The 14,322-nt window shown below is 31.2% G+C and overlaps 1 protein-coding gene across 2 annotated transcripts in view; it reads left to right on the top strand.

The window, feature by feature from the left end:
• LOC118187321 (uncharacterized) overlaps positions 1-14,322 on the top strand; it is a 1,290,260-nt gene that overhangs the window by 557,148 nt on the left and 718,790 nt on the right. The window lies entirely within an intron of this gene.

The following is a 14,322-nucleotide window of genomic DNA, read 5'->3' as shown; positions in this document are numbered from 1 at the left end:
AAACGTCGAAACACAAGTGTCCTGCTGAACATTTCTAGAGCTGTCTAAGAAATAGTAGTAGTAGACTAATCATACATAATATTTATTGTGCGATTTCATGATACTAACATTTACTGTGCGATTTTATGATATTAATATTTACTGTACGATTTCATGATATTAACATTTCCTGTGCGATTTCATGATAGATGGATATTCTTCGAAATTTTCTAGCGAGAGATAAAGATCAAGAAACGCTGCTACAAAGCTCTCTAGTATGATTGTAAATCGTTTAATTTATAAAAACTAGAACTATGTAAATATATGCAAATCTCAATTCCAATTTATTGTAATAATAAATGTGTGCACCAAGTAATTTTTATTTAGTCCTTTGACGTTTCAGAACATTTTACTTTAAACAAAATTGAGGTTATCATGATGAAATTCTAATTTTTTCTACAATCGCATACTGACTAATAAAATCTGGAGTTCCATTACATTTGATTTAGTAAATGAATCAAATTAAATCGTCGGACTTCAACATTCTGTGTACCTAACATCATTTGATTTAAATAAATAAATAAAAATTGCTTTTTACGAGCGTTCCTTAAAAAGGTTTCAGGTTTCAAATGGCTTAAATGGAGAAAGGATTTACGTAGCAGAATGAATTGATGTGAGTAATGCATGGCGAGCGAAGACGTAAATTGAGAAAGATAGTTTAGCAAGGCAAACAACAACATTGCTTCTTTCGTGAACCACTGTCAAACTGTTTTTAGAGGTGTTATCTGGTGGTTGCCTGTATTTATGCTTAAAACGCATATAATTTGGAGCCGAATTCATAGAGATTAAATCTATTCATTGTCATATATCATATTTAAGTTTCGTTTTACAAGATCACGCAAGAAGCGAAGAAAACTTTGATACATTTTCATTTTCTAATTACTTTTTTTAATTCTTCAAAAATAAAGATTACTTCTAAGGTAAACAACGAAAACATTAAATTATAGTTTTCAGATTTTTACCTAAATCCAATTTTTAATGTTCAGGCTTAAAATTAGCCTCTCTCAATAGTAAATGGGAATAGCATAATGTTGTCATTATTAAGCACTTATAAAAATTTTAACAAACAACTTGAATAGTTAAACAGATATTTTTCGGAGCTTTATGGGTGATAAAACCTGAAACTTGACAGAATTCTGCAAAACAGCTAGGTTTGGTTTAGTGTATTTAAATATTAAAAGTTGTCGAAGGCTATCAGCCTAGGGAGAAAAATCCCTTCATCGAAGACGTTCTAGTGGAAACTAGCTCGTATACATATTACACATGGGGAAAATCACGAAAACGCCCATGCAGACAGCCCATTCACGGGCTTGAACCTCGGACCGAACTACCAGTGTCCAGCGAGTTTACCGCTTAGCCGCTGGTGGGCAGCAAAACAACTAGAGCAGAAACATCTGCAGTCATAGGAAATTAATAATTAAGACTTTTAAATAGAAATTTTACGATGCAGTTTCCAGAAACGAAATACTTTTTATGTGATGAAGACATACGCATTTAAAATCGGTACTCTGCCGTAATTTAGCTAATAATGAAATGTAAAAGTGTAATTAATGCTACACTTTTAAATGTGACAGGCAACCAGACGTGTATATTTTATACACAGTATATTTTATACACACATTTTTATACACAGTTAATTTACTCAAACATTATTTCCTGAAATACAAGTCCGTTTAAAGATGCAGTAAACACAAAAATAAATTCTTCGGTTAACAATTACGGAAATTATTCTTTCCATTTGACACCATTAATAATGAATTAATATGCGAAATATTTCTGTTCTCGGAAAGAAAACCAAAATATACTTCGTTAAACATTTAAGACTAGGTTTCAAACCTCAACATAGAAACAAAAATACTGAGACAATGGATCTTTGAAAATACGTAGCAAACATGATAAGACAACATGATAATAATGCTTCCAAGTTTTGTGGTTGTTCAAAAGTTATTCTTTAAATGAATACTGGTTGCCAGAAAGTTAATGATCAGCATTTACTTGAAATCTAGAAGTCGAAGTCAAATAGCTTTCAAATTATTTCAAATTTAATTTTTAATGAAGCCAAATGTCAAACGGGAAGCATTTTTTAAAGTGAAAATAAATTTTGGCCTTAGTCTAAGTATGAATCTCAAAGTTATATGAATAAAACATAAACAGAGACAATACAGTTATTTACGCACAGATGAACTTAGAGCCGAAACTACTTTAATTCTAGAAATGCATTGTAAAAATAATGTAGCTATTCACTTTCCAGTTACTTTAAAGAGCATTCTGACAATAAGCTTAGAAAGACAGCGGTAACGTTTGAGAAATGTGATTTTTGAAAATATTCGTTCAAAGAGATATTCCATTGTCAAGATACTTTATTCTTCTTTAATTACAAATTGCTCTTTTTTCCAGCTGAATTCATTTGAAATGTTTTGGATATGCTTAATTCTGAATTTTCTAGGAGTGTTTTAACCGCCACGGAATTTAAAACAAATTACCTTTTGCAAAAATCGATAGAGACAAATTTTCGCCTTCAATTATTAAGAAATATTTTAACTTCGCATAATTTCATGATCATTATTGATTATGATACTGGTCCTAATATATTGTGCATAAGAGCTAGAATCTGGATCAGTCTAATTTTAGCTCCCCTTATTAGAACAGTTTTATATGCAAAATCGGATGGTCTTTGAAGACTTAACCTATAACAATCACAATTAAACTGAATTTGAACTGTTATAAACAAAATGTTAAACAACTTATGGAACAAAATTTTTTCCACGCAAGAAAAATAAAATATAATAAATTTAGACTTGAGACGCACATCTATTTAAAGCTAAAGCTTTTGATAAATTCCTTAAACTGTTGTTTAAAATTGTTATTTAAAAACTGACTTAAAAGTCAGTTTTTAAATAACAATAACACAGTCTAAAAAGTATGAAAACAAGATTGTAAAAATCTTAAGGAGTTCAACATAAAAATACAAAAAAAAATCTCGCAATGAAATTAACTGATAGACTTCAAAACATCAAGAAAGAAATTCTAATTTAAATACATCAAGAAAGAGAGTTTAAACTATGAAATACCACATCAAAACTGTACAACAAATAAAGAATTAAGGAATATTTATCTTTGAAAACTTAATGTCCCTTTGAAAACTGAATTCAAAGGGGAATACTCAAAAGGTATTATGTTTAAAAGACTATAGCAATAACACAAAAGCGAATGAAATTCCTTCAGATAATCCATTGAGAACTCAGTTCGATACTGCGAAAGGCAGAGTAAAATCATTTCTTTCGGTTAAAATGTTTGGTAAGTATTATTTAAACATCATTTGCCTACAGATGATTCAGTCTGTTAGTAACATTTTTAATGTGGAATTCATAGTTTTTTTTTTATTTTTTTTTTATTTTATCAAACTCTCAAACTCTAAATATAGAGTTTGTTAGTCAAAAAAAAAATAAAAAAAAAAAAAAAAAAAAAAAAAAAAACTCTACATATAGAGTTTGAGAGTTTTTTTGACTAACTGACTTTAACCCTTTCGTCGTCTCCTCCTGTCCGCAAAAATTTCTCCCCAGCGGCCGTCTGTTTTTCGTAGCGTGTAATGTTGTTTTCTCTGTACATCATAACTTTCCATACATAACTTTCGTAGTGGATGAATGTCAATGAATATTAAGTAAAATTATAAGGAAATAAAGCATAATGAAGAAATAACATTTTTGCTTAATTCTAACATCAGGATAATTTGACAACATCTGTTCCAGGCGGTCCACTCCTCCCATTTTGTTTGTCTAATAATCTTTTACAATTATTGCTTTTTTTACAGTTCTTTTCCGTGTTCCAACACCAGTCATCGTGTTCTTATGAACTGTACTAATCAAACGTATATCCTTCTTGTCTTTCCAATTCACAACCTCATTTTTTCTCTTTTTCTGCTGAGTAGACGTTGAAGCTATTTCTCACTGTCTTGTATTTTATGTAAAATGGCGCAAATATTCATAAAACGCGGGGCAAACTCAATTAGAAATAGCATGAATGATTAGTGCTGACCTCTAGAAGGTATTAGAACAGATAAAAATAAAATCTCAAAGAAGTAAACATTTAGAAAGCGTTTTAAACGTTACAAATTTTAAAATGTGGAAGAACGCTTGTAGCGCGTTACGGCCGCCCTGCAGAAGTTTCACTTGAACACGCCAGACGCGTTACGGACGACGAAGAGATTAAAAAGAGACTTTATAAAAAGACTCATTTGACTAAATGCAAATTCCAACGCTTTTAACTTAAATTATTTCAACGCTTTTAACTAAATTCAAAATAGCAACAACTGCATTATTCAGCAGCATAAGTCAGGATAAATTAATTACCTATCACAAATAAGCCTATTCCTTTACTAGCGATTCGTTTCTCCAGCGTAAAAATTAATTGGACACATATGCTTACATTTCATTTAATATACTTTTTTTTAATTAAGAAAACAAATACGAAACTCCTTGTGTCCCACGAAGTATTCCACGAGGCTTACAGATGTAAGTAAATAACTGATAATACAAAGAGATATAATTCTACAATAAAAAATAATATCTACGTCTGGAGGGGCAACGAAAAAAAATACAAATACTATTAAATTAAAAATACTAAAATATACCATGCATAAATAAAGTTCGTTAATACTCCAATAAAATAAAATAAACCAACTTATTAATAACACAATGATAGCAAAAATGAAATTATACTAAAATAATACCGACACAAAGGAAAAATGATGCATCAACAATACAATACATCAATATACTATAACGTAATCATACACAGGCAATACGTAAAATAATATAATGACACATAAAAGACTAAAATCCAATCGTATAAAAAATAATAATAATAAAGTTTCAAAGAACAAATGAAGTCACGCAAGACTGCAAAGGCTTTGGAGCTCATAAAAAGATCATAGAAAACAGTAGGCCAGGAAATAGGGAGCTTCCCTAAACTCCCTTTAAATGTACTAAATGTCACTCGCATGCAACCTACAGTGCAATAAAATATGTTTCACATCTTCTACAGCATTGCCGCAAGCACAGAGTCCATTAGTAACAATATTGAAATGAAGTAAATTCCAAAATTCCCACAACCGGTCAAAATCTGAGTAAGTTTATAATCGAGTTGAAAATGCCTACACTTAGTTTAAGACACTTGGAAAATATCTCTTTGTCCACTGGGTATTCGAAGAAGCAAGATATTCAGGATTCCAATCAACCACAGTTTTCTCTCAAACCATATTTGATTTAGCATTAGATATAAAAATCCATATACAGAAGCATTTTGCATGTACATTGGCAAGTCATTCTTTAATATATAAAATGGTAATATTTTGACTATATTAATAGTTTTGATTGGAATGTCTTGAAATATGTCCCTCTTGAGCTGCCAATTAATGAATAAGGATTGATTAGTCCGAGCAATCAGAACTCCATACTCGTCATCATCGGCACGTTTCACAGAAAATCCAAAGAAATATCGCTGAAACATTATTGCTATTTTTATCTCAGAGGGACTAGAAAAGAAGATGCCTTATGTTTCTTGTCTAAGATAAATGAAGAGACGAGCTGCGAAGAAGTCGAGACATTCATTGATACAAATGACCAATGGCGCAATAGACGTGCATTGCTAATCCACTGTGTTGCCCAGAATGCTACAGATGACGATGTATCTTCATACCTTAATCATTACTTTGTTCCTTCATTTCGCTCTGACTCCTCTTGTGATTTAGTTCGTTATGACCACTGAAAAAATCACTTTTCCTTCACTTGTTCTCTTTCTTTGGATGATATATTATGCTTGCGTACGCATCAAATGAATAATCAGTACCCTTCGAGAAAATTTTCATTACCTAATATATCACTTTCCAGAAAAATTAAGCATGGATTAGGGTAAGAAAGGCCATGAATATAAAAAAGTGCTTACGGGAACTGAGTGACAAAGATAGATTTTATTCCATGTCTCTTTCTCCTTTATCCCGTAAATTCCTTTTCCTTCTTACTTTCCTTAACGTATCATAAATTATTCTGAAAATTTGTAGATTATGAAAGTGCAATAACGGTCTGATCTGCAGATACATTTATAAATTTCCTGTTTGTCAAATTCACACACATATAAAGAATGCTATATTTATTTAAATATAAATGCCTAATAATCGAACAAGAATTCAATACATTACTGAATGTCAAAAATTAGAATTGAAATATATTACTATGAAAAAGAAGGTACTTTCTTTCTCCATATCGCATGCCTTCACAGTGTAACTGAATATCACTTTCGACTAGCAGTCGGAAAGCCTAGTGTTCGAATCCCGAAGAGGGCATTCCGCATTTTTGAAGTCTCCTTCCTGCTTTAAAAAAAAAAAAAAAAAAAAAAAAAAAAAAAAAAAAAAAAAAAAAAAACCCTCTATGAAACAAATGCGCTGCTTTAAGCAAAGGCAGGTGTGATAACTTTAATTAATCGAAATAAATATAAACCATCACAATCATTGTTCTAGGACCAAGTATTTTGAAGTACATACGAAACAGGTTATCTCAAGCAACCAAAAATCTATTTTACAATTTTATTTGCAGATGTAAATGTATAATACCAGTGTCTGAAGCATTCTTAAATGTATGTTCAACTAATATTATTTTACCGAGAGTAAGAATTCCTTGATGTCGGCAAGTTATTGCTTTGATTTACACATGCACAGATTAAATTTCAGCAGCTTTATTCGAGCTTTATGTTGCAATAAAAGTGAAATGACGACTTGAATACTAAAGAATCCATTTCTTACGGACAATAACTGGTAACACGTAGATGACCTGAAGTCACGTGTGCAAACCAAATCCTCCTACAAAAACACCTGATTTTATATATTGGAAGTAATGAAGTAATAGTATCAGCGTAAAATGCATAAATTTGCAGCACTAGTTTCTAAGGTTCGAACAGAAACTTCTTCATAGCTGTAGAAACGAAACTGACGGAAGAGAAGCCTGTGCTCACGCGGTAGCAATAGATCGAAAATTCTAGAAGGTTCCAGTTAAGGAAAGAACCAAAAAAACTTTATTTTGCGCAACCTTCAAATAAGAGAGAATGAATGTGACGTAAAAATAAAGTATAGGACAATATATAGATTAAGTTTTATTAAAACTTAAAGTAAATGCTATGACTGAAGTAGATATGGAGGTTGTATGAAAAATTTAAGTGTGTAGTCAAATTTGTAACATATGTATTGCGTATTACGCAATGCAAAATGTAATGCCTATGCCACATTTCGTATTTGTAGCATTGGATCGTCCTTACGCTAACAGAGGAATGACAAAAAAGGAAACAGTTCACTGAATTCTTATAAAAAACGAGCCACGTTGCTGTAATATATCGGATCTTCCTTACGCTGAGAGTTTAAGATAAAACGTGACTACAGCCTGAATACGAAAATGTGTTTCTGTCACAGTGAACAGAACCATGGAAAAGTAGAGCAAGAAAAGCAACGAAAATGCAAAAGCTTTCTTTGGCGAAAGAATAAAATATATGCAATTTGAAGACGGGGGTGTTTTGTCTATAGATGGCATGCAACTGGTGATTTTGGTAGATGTGTAAAGAATGTTAAGAAGAGAAATTTAACATACTGGACTAAAACGAAAGGAAGATATAACAGAAAAAAGCATACCTGAATGTACAGAAGATAGAAGATCGGTAACAATTAAGAAAAGACAAGTTGAATGGGCAAAATATCAAAGAAAATAACTCACTTGAATTTTATTTTTGTTCAAAGTCATAATATAATCATTTTGTGATTCTACTACTACCATTATCTAATTAAATGTATGTTCTTAATTAATTAACTGCTTTTGCTTTATTTGGATTATTGTATTTTTAATGCGTTACGTAAGGAAGGTAAACGGTCCGGTAGACTTTTACTTTTTTATGAGTATTATTGTTTGATGTCAGAATAATTTTCCTACATTTTGAAATATATCTAATAATTTATTTTGTTTTCCGATGCAGCTTCGTGAATTCTGCGATTTATCCACTGTCTGTAGTTTGCTTGTGTTTTCATAATATCTTAAATGATAAATCTCGTAAAATGTGTGTTAAAATTTCCGAAAAACAAGGATGTCGGTGTTTGATTTTTTGTATGAAAACGTCATACTTTTAATTTAAAATGAATAATTTCAATAAAAAACTTATTCTAGAAAATTTATTTTAAAAATTTGATTCCACGAAAAATAATTATGCACATATTTTATAAGCTTTTATTTAGCTGAGCCATGGAGTTTCACTGGTAGTAGAATTTTGCCTTCGACTTTTTTCATGCTTCCCGATAAGCTATTAGAGTTCAAATTTCTTGCACATTCTGTATGTTACTGAAAGTGCAGTGTAGTGTTTTTTCGAAATTTGAGCTAGTTATTTTAATTTAATTTTTAAATGATTTTTCGCACATTTCTTCATTTAACGAAAGAACTAACGAGATAAGAACTTTATAATTTATACCACTGAAAAGAGTGGGAAAAAATCTTTTCAATGAAACTTGTATGAAAACTGTAACTTAATTTCTGATCTTTGGTCGAATTTTCGAAAGTCGCTCAAATTTAAAACTATTATGATTGTAAAATTTGACAGTGCAAAAATGTAACATTTTGAAATTTTCACATATTAAAAAACGAAATTTTACCCTTCATTTAAAACAGTGATAAGATTTATTAAATGAGGAATTTTCTGCATTAAAAAAATGTTGCATTATGAAGCACAGGAAAGAAAACGCGTTCCTTGCGGAAAAATTGTTCATGAGCTTGCCATTTTAGCATACTTACTGTCAGAGTTTGCCCTCTTGACTCACTTAATCACGAATTGCGATATTATATATATACATACATAAAGTGTTATTCTCATTTCAGCTTTAAATAAAATGCTCATTGCAACAATACTCAATTTTCAAAACGGAAAATTCAAAGTGATTTCTTCATTCTCTGAATGATATTCAATTATTTTCCTTTATTTTACAATTTCCTTTCTATTGCTTGTGTTTTAATAATGACTAAATTTATAACGTGTAACTGAGACTTTTAAACAAAAAAGAAACAGTTAAAACGTTATTTTATTTAAAATATATATGATAATTAATTCACTACCAGGAGAAAAGTAATTTATCATACAGTTTAATGCTAAAACCAGATTAAATAACTTCATTTACAAAATTCATCTAGAATTCTATATCGCGAATATAAAAAACCTAAAGCATGAAATACATTGCTTTAATTACATTATCAAACTTAAAAACATTATACTTTTAAATTTATGAGGGCGCCTCACGTTTTTATTATTTGGTATATAAAATTGTAGATGAAGTATGAATATAGAATTGTCTAATCTGTTATTCCCATTAAACTGTACTTCCCATTAAACTTGTTTGAGACAGAGGCAATACAAAACGGAGACATTATAGATTTCGGATAGAATTAAAAGCAGTTCGAGGTAGAAGAAATTTGAGATAACATAGATTCAAGATAAAAGGTATGGATAGCTTGTAGCAGAGACAACGCAGATTCAAGGTAGGTATTAAGCAGACTGGAGATAAGAGTAATATAGATGCAAGATGGAGGCAGATATAATTTAAGGTGCAGCCCATAAAGATACGAGACAGCTGCAAAACTCTTCTCGAGACAGAGCAACAAATTATTCAGAGGACAACAAAACGTGTACCCTAGATCGAACTTAAAATTACAAAATCTCTTTTGTGAGCAATTCTGAAAAATGACATAAACTGTAATGAAAAAAAAAAAAAAAAAAAAAAAAAAAACGGTGACTCTTTAATAATACAATTACAAAATCTGAAATAGCATAATGACAAATTTTCTCATAAAATCTTTTTTATGATCAATTATGAAAAATGACAAAAACTATAAAGAAAAAAAAATCAGTGACGTTCTAATAACATAACTTTCCCTTTTTTTACTGTTACAAGATGAAATAACCTATTTCATACTCAATTTTATCTCCTAAACATAAATATGTAGTTTTTCATACAATTATTTACAAGTTTACTTCAAAGTACTAACATATAAAGCAATATGTGGCTTGCATTTTGAAGAAAAGCGTAACAGTTAAATAAAATTCAGTTTTTTCTGATAAGAATGCTGGATATGAATATGCAGTTTATTTTCTAAGATTTGCTCTCTCTTAGAAGCTATAGTAAAATTCATGTTATAGTATTTGAACACTCATAAGCAATTTTTTGCTCGGTTGTCGGAGATTTGGTATAACTGCTGTATTTCGTATCGAGAGGAACGGTATTTAGAGTTCCATTTATAAAAACTCATCACCTGTTCATTTTTATTTTTATCATCAATTAAAATAATTAATATAAAACTGAGTTAAAATATTCTGCCTCAAAAAAAATAACATGCACGCTATTTTCTCCTTATTATACATACATCAATTCTGATTTTGTACAGTGCCTCCTCTCATGCGGTGAATTAAGTAGGGGAGTTATTTATGTCCCCCTGAAGGAAGTTACCCTTCTGCATTTTCCACCAATGCTGCCATGTTATAGATATTCTTTCTGATTCTCAGTGGTGCCTACACATAATCAGACTGTTGATAGTTCAACACCCACATCCTCTTCTGTCACACCGAAACGAGAGCCGATTGAAATTTTGTGTCATTCCCTTGATTAGAACTCCCAATTCAGCAAAGTACTTTGATTCATGTAAATAACTATGTGTAGAACAATGTAAGCACTTGTATTACCCAAAAGGATTGAAATCCAAGACCTGCGTACATTTGCTATAGTGCACCAATAGGCATGTTTTTGCTCTTCATGCGTTGCTGATACTGTTGATCAAATAGCAACAAATATTTATATTCGCTTTTATAACTTTAAAATGGGTTCTATGAATAGTTAAAATATAAGATAAAAAAGCTAAATATAATTTTTTAATAATTTTAAATGTTTTAGACCTTATTTCAGAACATCACAGGTTTCATCACAAACATTGTGATACTTTCTATGGACCTCCCAATGAAAGAAAATGGAAAATAGCGGTATTAAATGCGTTGAGAAATGCATAATTAAGTTAGTAATTAAAGTTTGATAGGATTCCTGTACTTAGCATTCAGGAATGAATCCGACATAACTAGGATCTGGATCGAAATAGATGCTCGCTTAATGTACCTTACGAGCTTAGAATTTTAAACGGCAATTTAAAAAAAAAGGAAGATGAGAAGATGTTTAGAAGCAGAAACTTTATTGTAGATATTTGAAAGTTGGAGTCACGTCAGCTACGGATACAAGTCACGAAGACATTTTGTTGCTTTCCAGGGGTAAGGAGAATAAAAAAAAGAGGAAGAAGAAAAAAAATTTTTTTTTTCTTCATTTGAATCCTTAATTCAGCCATTTCGGGAGTAAGAAACAAATTTGAAGGCTTGAGATTATTTGCATGCAAGAGTTGATAGAGTTCGAAAGTGTGTCGTTATCACGTGACTTATGCGACCGAGCTTGATGGAAATTAGATGGCATTTACATCCGGGAAATTAAAATGGAAAGTGAGGGGTGTATATTCTTTAACGAAGATGATGCAGAGGAAGATTTTTTTTTCTGATTATGCTCGGAATGCGATGTTACTTTGAAGACATAATCAAAAGGATATATTAAAAACAACACATAAACTTTTTTCTCACAGTTTTCGATGAATCTACGAAACTTGATAACCATATTAAGTACGCTTGATTCCGCTGACTTTTAATTTAACTCCACTGATATTTTTTTATGATGAAAGATGATGCAAAAGAAATTTTAATTATATTCTAAACAGCCATAAAAAATTGAAAGACTTATTTAAAGAGCTTAAACAACTTCTAGGAAAATATCCGAAAAACAATCAATAAATTAATAATAAATAGTCAGCAGTTATACTATGTCGCAGGAAAGTAAACATATGATATTCATATATGTGTATGCTCATGAAAAGGAAATATTTCCAAAATATATGTCTGGCTTTATCAGTTCCTTCTTATTAATTTAAACTACACTTTTTGCTGGATTTGTCAATTACGAAAACGTTTTCATATATTCTTTGAAAATACTTCTTTTAATTTTCTAGTAAATTTTCAAAAAACGTATATATTTGGTTTCAATAAATTTGGTTCTATTTTATGAATGTGTATGCTATTTAAAGATAAACATATGAAAATCTGAATAAGTATACTTAATATGGAACAAAGCAGCTCGAAAGTAACTAGAATTTCAGACAGTCATGGTTGCCAATGAGATTTAATAATTCTATTGGCAATCAAACACCCCATGTTTGATGTGTTGATTAACACTTAGTTATATGATACTTTTAGAATTTAAGAATCGATTGTATGAGTTTTATTTATTATTTAAATTCGTCCACTGCATTAACTTCGTCTCTGAATACTAATGTTGTACTTAATACCTTCTCGAGCCCACCAACAGCCGAGCGGTAAAGTCGCTGAACACTGCTACTTCGGTCGGAATCGCGCGAACGGGCTGGCTGCGTGGTCGTTTTCGTGGTTTTCCCGATGTGTAAAGTGTATACAAGCCAGTTTCCCTTAGAAGGTTCTCCACGAAGGCATCCATCTTCTTAGGCAGATAGCCCTTGTGGCTTTGTCGTAGTTACTTAAACCAAACTTAACCCATTTCCAATCTATTCTTCTTTCCACAGTTTTGTACTTCTAAAATTATGAATATTGTTGCATGTGTACGGGTTCGTAATGGGCTGAATATTCACAGATCCGATGATAGCTTGTTAAAATTTATTTTTCCAAACGAACCAATCTGCAGTTCTGGAACTTTCCGAAAAACAGCTTACAGCTCTTCTCAATAACAGAGAGCACATCAGTAAATACTGTTGTGTGCGTCCGGATTCGTTACGAAATGAAAGCACAAGTCCGATGAAAAAGGAACAAAATTTATTATTATTACAAGAAATAATGCTTAAATTTCCTCAGATATTCGTGCAGTATTACAAAATCTCACAGCAGTTATCTTTCGACTACTCAAACGTTCAAACGAATTTAATTCAAAACAGCTAAAGGAAACTAATCCGCGAATTCGCTACAATCAACAAGAGCAGTTTTCTAAACACACTCTTAAAACAACAACAAATTAACTAACTAATAATCGAATTGAGAGATTTTCATGCCGCTTATATAAGCTTTCTAAATGCGCGAGAATTTTCTAGCACTTTTTCGAAATAAAAAAGAGATATTTATTAAATTTTAAATGCACGTGCTCTTGTCTTCTTAATTTTCCGGCTTAGATTTCCTTTAATATTCGTCACGGGCTGCACTGCGCGGGGAATAAAACCATTTAATTTATAATTCAACTAACATTAGCTATTTAAATACCAAATCCGTAACAAAACACCTCAAACTACTGAGAAATATAAACACAACGTAATGCAAAGCGCATCTAAAAGGCGAAACTCGCACGAAGATCTCAACATTCCAAAGTCATCTCTGATAAAAAAAAAAAAAAAAAAAACTGTGAACTGAACCTCTTTCTTGACTATATAGTTTTCTCTCGGCCGCCAAGGAATCTGTAGTAACCTCCTCTTCTCGAAATCACTGGAGGCATAACGGTTAAAGTTATATATAAGGGCTGGATACGGTTGTAAGTACATTTAGGAATCAATTTCAGTTATTCAGTTACAATACCGATTACAGTTATACAGATATACAAATATCACACCCAAATGTTGTCAAATATTCGTTGGCGGCTTTTGGCGATTGCTGGCCAAATTTGGTTACAGAAGTAGTTCCTAAAAGCATCGCCAGGTTGGCGACATATCACCACTTTAGTCAGACAGCTGTTTACCTCAATGTTAAATAAACTTTTCCATGTAAACTAATTTTTTCACAGAACTTCGTCTTTTCAAGCATTTTATGTTACATTATACATAAAAAAAAACTACAAATTCACGTGTAATTTCACTAACATTATTTACATAGGTACAAAATTCGTAATAATTCTTTGAAATTAACGTTCCTTAAATTGAGTGAATGACTGTCAGTTTATTTTGGGTGTCTTTCCTTTGCGATAAATTGTTTTAATCTTCAAAGCTGTGACAGCCCACCAGCAGCCTAATGATTAAAATCACAGAACGTTGGTATTCCGTCTGAATTTGAGGGTTCGCGAACAAGGCAGCCAATATGAGAATTTTAAAAGTTTTTCACGTCTGTTAAGCGAATATAACGTTGTTTTCCTTCAGAAGTCCTCTAGGAAGGCACCCATTTTGTTTGGCAGATAGCCTTCGA

The sequence above is a fragment of the Stegodyphus dumicola genome, chromosome 10 (genome assembly GCF_044657685.1).
Source record: "Stegodyphus dumicola isolate Sdum_Otavi_A_Nest chromosome 10, ASM4465768v1".
NCBI lineage: Eukaryota > Metazoa > Arthropoda > Arachnida > Araneae > Eresidae > Stegodyphus > Stegodyphus dumicola.
This window is presented reverse-complemented; position numbering and strand designations above follow the sequence as displayed.